The sequence below is a fragment of the Taudactylus pleione genome, unplaced genomic scaffold, assembly GCF_031769625.1.
Source record: "Taudactylus pleione unplaced genomic scaffold, aTauple2 ptg000398l, whole genome shotgun sequence".
Classification (NCBI taxonomy): Eukaryota; Metazoa; Chordata; class Amphibia; order Anura; family Myobatrachidae; genus Taudactylus; species Taudactylus pleione.
This window is the reverse complement of record NW_028284800.1, coordinates 4,092,332-4,098,817: the sequence shown is the minus strand read 5'-3', so window position 1 is coordinate 4,098,817 and position 6,486 is coordinate 4,092,332. Positions and strand designations below refer to the sequence as shown.

At 39.8% G+C, this 6,486-nt stretch overlaps 1 pseudogene; it reads left to right on the top strand.

Moving 5' to 3' along the window:
* The first annotated feature begins 1,592 nt into the window (after positions 1-1,592).
* On the top strand, positions 1,593-1,711 carry LOC148506684 (5S ribosomal RNA; annotated as a pseudogene).
* Positions 1,712-6,486: the final 4,775 nt, after the last annotated feature.

The following is a 6,486-nucleotide window of genomic DNA, read 5'->3' as shown; positions in this document are numbered from 1 at the left end:
GAGGGAGCCGTTGATTCTAATGCGGGCAGAAAGAGATTGATAAAGGGCGAGTATACGCTGAAGGCAGACAGGACCCAGTCCAGGTGTCCCAGTTGCCCCAGACATAAAGCTCCAATCTACCCTGTCGAATGCCTTCTCAGCATCAGTAGACTATAAAATAGCTGGGGTCTCCATAGACGTAATCTGGTGAATGAGAGCTATAATTTTTTAGGTATTGTCCCTAGCTTCACGGCCCGGAACAAACCCTACCTGGTCGCTATGAATCAGAGAAGGCAGGAATGGAATTTAACACATAATAAAGCATGTATTTCTTTAAGGAGATAAACCCTTTCTTTGTGCTTTATTATGTTTTAAATTTACCGGCTGACACTTTCATTTATTATTTTTATATTATTCAGACCGATCAGACCTTTTTTCTTTTCAGTTACTTTATTGGGCATTTAATCTATGTCATTTTGACGGACCGCAATGACTAAACTAGAGGGGAAACCTACTTGATGGTAGCCTATAGCCAGTCCAATGACGTCAGATGACATTGCCCACAAATTATTTGTAACTCAGCTTAACAGGAGTCACCCATGAGTAACACGGCTATGGAGAGGTGAACAAGCCTCCTTAGAGGCGAAACGCGCGTCCCGCATATCAACGGAGATCTGGACAGTGCACGGATCAGACTCCAGACCATGTAACCCGGATACCGTATGTATAACAGCCGACTGACCGCCGTGTCAGTGCAGCTGTCGAGGTTTAGACTCACGTGTTTACCGTTTCATGCAGACTCAGTGCTGTGATTGTTTGCAACTTGATTCAATTTGAAGGCAGGCGTGGACAGTCATGGGGATGTAATATCTTATTGCTAAAACACTTACCCCATTTTACTATATGGATTTAACATGGAGTGAGGGTTATAACCTCCCTCTATTTAATCCTGTTTATTCCGCTTCAATATTTGGAGAGTTCTAATGCTCCATGTTGAACATGATCTTAAAGAAATCTATTGTATGAAGAGATATTTATTGGTGTACAGATGCTTGTCACTACTTACTCTGTATGTGCATATATGTGATATTGATGCCTGTGTATTGGCTTGCATTTTGTGCACCTTTTTTCAGGATAAATGTTATATCTCTGACAGTCACCAGTACACCTTTCTCTAAGAGGGGAGAAGAATATAATATATACAGCATTTAAGGGGTGATAATATTCGACCCTTATTATGATACCCACATGATATAACAACAGATCAATAACTTATGATTCAGTCGACCAGGACATGGAAAGATGGGTGTATATATGAATTTCTGTATAAACGAATAAGAAATGTTGATCCACTTTTACAATTTTGCTGCATGATATAGAAACACAGGAATAAAATGTAACTTTGGACTGTACGGATATCATATCTCACATATTGATACTTGACCTAAGCATAAGCACTGAGATTAACTCCAATACAAATCAAGTACGCTTGTGCAATACTTTTTTTGATTTTGTATTACTTTGAACAAAGCGGACTCCTCATACGACATAGTCCTACAAACATTATTGCTGTGTATACACCAGGGCATCTAGACTCTCTCAAATAATATTAGACCTACAGCCATACCATACTGGATATGCCCAATCTCATCTGATCTTGGAAGCTATACAGTATTGGGCGTCGTCAGTACTTGGATGGGTGACCACCTAGGAATACCAGGTGTTGTAGGTAGTCTCAGATCAGAGGTGGATTGGGACACAGTAATTAACACAGCATACTGTTCACATGTTAGTCTGGTAATCACAGGGTTACATGGAAGTCACTTTCCTACATATTCAATATGAACATATAAATATGCTATTTTTTGAATTTCATTGTTATGCTGTAGGAATTTGACTACCTAGGATAATTTTTCAATATTTTCGCCACACCCACTAAATTTTGTTTTCTCAAGGAGATCTGCATAATTTTAAGGAATATTATTAAGTTATTTTTTTATGTATTTGAATCTAAAGAGTGTCCCAACAACAAGCCCTTCTTGTTTGCTTTGTTCTTGGCATAGGTTTCCCAAAAGCGTTAGGGAAGGCCAATGGAGCAGGTAGGTCATACAGTGATGAATAATAGGAGCAAAAAGCTTATGCAATCTTACGAGTATCATGGAAGACCCAACCTTTCCCATCCTTAATAGAGGACATAAAGGAACAAGCTATTTGAACCTGCAGAGCCCTTGCCAGCATTTTTCCAGGTTTGTTACCCCAACGATAATACCGACTACTCCATTTCCTAAAAGAATGTTTAACCTTTTCCAGCAAAAGCTTATTTAAAGCCTATCGGGTTTGGACTAGATCCACATAAACATCAGAGGAAAGGGAAGCTTTGTGGGTAGTCTCCAAAACCTTTATTTTCTGTTGTAAGCCTTCTATCTGTCCCACCCATGGTTTCTTTAAATAGGAACCTAGTTGAATACATTTTCCCCTTATGACACATTTATGAGCTTCCCATATAGTGAGGCCAGATACATCCGGAGTGACGTTACAGTCTAGATCAGGGATTCCCAACCACGGTCCTCAAGGCACACTAACAGTCCAGGTTTTAAGGATAGCCATACTTGAGCACAGGTGATTTAATCAGTACCTCAGTTATTTTGATTTAACCATCTATGCTTAAGCATGGATATCACTAAAACCAGGACTGTTAGTGTGCCTTGAGGACCGAGGTTGGGAATCACTGGTCTAGATAGACATCAATAGCTTCTTCCATCTGAGATTTACAATGACGGTCAGACAAAAGGGACTCATTAAATGCCAAGATCTACATATCTGGTCAGTAAACCCGAGGGATAGGTCCACGCTTACTGGGGCATGGTTGGACCAGTTTGTTACTCCTATAGAAGTTGCCTGTACCAGATGGAGATGTCTGACCAATTAGTATATAATCTGTCCTGGAATATGACTGGTGCGAATTAGAGTAGTATGAGTAATCTCTCTCTGAGGGGTGATATATATATATATATATATATATATACGCCAGACATCGGACAGCTGATGAGTATGAAGCAAGTGCCTTACTCTTCACAATGTATAGCAAGGGACAGTTTAAGAACCCGATGAGATATCCTGTGTTGGTCTATTAAATGTTGTTTAAACATATTACACTATGGATGTCTTTATGCCTTTTTATGAGGATAGTATGGTAGTCCTGGATCCTAGAAAGACTGCATTTATGAGTTTGTTGAAAAGACTGCTTTATTTCCTATTTCAAGCCAGTAAATTGTAAGCAGAACATGGAAGGGATGGTTTCCACCATCCCTGATCTTTGCTACACACTATGTGGTGATCTTAGACTTTATTATATGCTACCAAGCAAGGTTCTATTTAGTAAGCATCAGTCTTAAAGGAACATAGTCCCTACTATTGTCTATATTCTGACCTTAGGTTCCTCATCACCCTATTTTTTCCAAGCACTTTTGGGGTGATAAACAGGTTACACTATAATGTATGTATTGCTGTATATTTCCAATTCATGCCCCGTGTATACACTCAGTGCTGCATCTCATTCAAATGGAGACATAGTGATCAATAAACTAGTTATCCCAAGGTAGATAGTCTCTGTGAGCAATTCGTAAATAAAACCGAGATCACTTAGGAGTATATTCACAAAGAATCATGTTTGGTCATGAATAAACACGTTGGGCATCACTCAGACTAGCATGTTTTTCACGCTCAAACATGGATTTAGGGGGAGATGTACTAAGCCTTGGAAAGTGATAAAGTGGATAGAGATAAAATACTAAACAATCAGCTCTTAACAGTTTACAGGTTGTGTTTGAGGTTATCGGGTAACTTTGTGGTGAAGATTCCGAATATGGCATTGGTTTTGCAAGATTGGCTCTAATTTTTGAGATATTTGGTATCCCATTGAAAAACATAAAAATTAAAAAATGTAATGGTAAGACGGAGCCTACTTAGAAATCACATTGAATTTTCTCAAAACATACAAAAGTAAACACATGAAATACATAATTGCATGTTATTCGGTATAATACCAGATAAACGTAGTAAGCTGATTTGGATAATTACAATGAATGCATAGCAAAACGCTGTTTGTATTAATACTATACCATTGGTTCTTCTCTTTTTTCTTTTTCCATTCTTCTTCTGAGGAATATTGAACATATAGACCACCACCCCAGGAAGAAATCAAAGACCATCTACACTGACGAGACCAAGGTCCCTAGTTCGTCGGGAATATTGTCTAGAATCCTTAATAAGTTTACAAATTTGAGGGCCATCAAAGATTGAAGATTTTAGTTTTTCCATACTTCCTTCTAGAAGAGTAGTGTAAGGCAGTTACAATCTGCTTGAGCTGGGTTATACCCCGGGGTTCTAGAAGCAGAATTATTACTGTTTTTATTAAGTATGAATGGGCAGTTAGAGTTAGCCTATAGGGTTCCTGGGGGGGTGCGTTTTGTACTGATATTAGGGCTGGTCACCAGAAATCAGTCTTTTTGCTTCTGGAAATCCCTCCCTCCCTTTGTTATTAGGTTTTGTTGTGCATGTTGTGGTGGAAAGAATGGTAGTGTGTTTTTATTTGTTTATATCATTTAGACTGGTGCGTTCTCATTAATCAATTATAGCCAAATCGTCCCGGAAGGGAAATGACAGAGTGTGTCTCTGTCACACAAGTGTGTTGTTTGGTTTGTATGTTATTGTGGGAGTTGTCCATTATTTGTTGTCTGCCATCAGACTGACTCTCATATTTAACTTTAATGATCATTGAATTAAGTTTAAAATTCAATTGACTTATGTCAAAATCAAATTTTACTTTTATTTGATTAACTCCTGTTGTCCGTGTATTTATTTTTGATAAGATTTAGTTGTGATAAGTCTTGAAGGTACAATGCGGATATCAACCGCTAGAGAGTTTATGTTCTGGGAGATTCCTATATACACGAGTTATAGCTAAGTTACCTATTAATTGAGGGTATCCATTATCTCAAGTACTAGAGCTACTTCAACAAAACTACTTATTTTTTTAATTCAGCAACCCTAATACACGCTAAATTAATTCAACTTGCAGCGACTCTTTACTCACAGAATGATTGACAGTCCTGGGCCATTTGAAAGTGGTAACGGGGTGGTGGCAAAGAATGCAGGCGTGTCGCTGCCTGCATCTGCTATCCCATACGCCGAAAACATGTCTTCAGCATCTCATTTCAGACAGCCATTCTGCACAACCATAAGGTTACTCAGGAGTCCAGTTATTGAAGGTTCCGCAAATGCAGCTGCATCATTATACGCAGTCATTCTTGGATTTGTGATGGCCCTGATGGGCATCTCAATACATATCCCGATGACTGCTACATTTGCGTTTTGTTGCAGAGCAGCTGCATATGGGATCACAACTGTAGTGGCTATAGCGTATAACTCTGAATCAGGCCCATTGTTCAACGATTCCGAAATTGCATTTTACAGAAATATCTGGGCAAGTTAGAGAGGAATTATTAACCTGTCCCAGACAGCCCTCTCTCAAGCTCCTCTGTTGCCCCCAGTACCTTGCCCCCCTCTAATCTTTTGTTCACCACTGCCATGATCAAAACATGCTCTTAACTCCGCTAAAAAAAACTATTGACCCTTCCTCTCTACAACCCCACTTCTTTGCTTCCCAAACTCTTCCAGGACCGGTCTTAACTGACTGACCCACTTTCCCACGTCTTGACTATCTTCACTCCACTGAAACAGGCTTCTAAATGACCTATGACCTCCTCTTTGTCCATACCCCATTCTCATACTCTTTGACCTCTCCACCAGTTGATTACACTTATCCCCAATACCCTTCCCTCTCTTGGGAGAAGTGGACCAGTGTAGAAGTTGGCCATAGCAACTGAGATAGCATTTATCTAGTATATTCTACAAAAGTATAGGTAGAAGCTGGTTTCTATGGGCAACTTCACCACTATTTACACAACTTGATACATCTGTGGCACTACCCTTTGTTTGTCTCCTACCTCTCTGGCAGCTGTTTCAGCATCTACTCCTGACTCTTCCTCTCTAGTTCAGGTTCTGTTAATGGCACTCTTCTATACACCTATAGATTATTTTGGACTCCAGTACCACCTCTACATAGATAACCCCTAAATATACCTTCCCTTCCATGACCCTTCTCCATATCCCTCTCCCTTCTTCCTCTTTACTATGTCCAATCTGTCCAAATGCTTCCTCAAGCTTCCAAATCAAAGCTGATTTTGTCCTCCCTGCTAATGTCAGTACTGCATCCCACATCTCAAAACTTTTTTCACTTCTGTTCCCCAATCCTGCTGTCTTGACATCACTGACTGCACCCTCAGCATCACTCCGCACATCCAATCCTTCTTGCAGTCCTGCTGCATCCTGTGAGACAAGCAAAATACACCCCTTCCTCACTCAGGAAGTAAGAAAACCCATGTTGACTTGCTCATTTCCCAGTTTGACTACTGTAACCTCATGTTTGCACCCCCCCTTCAAAAA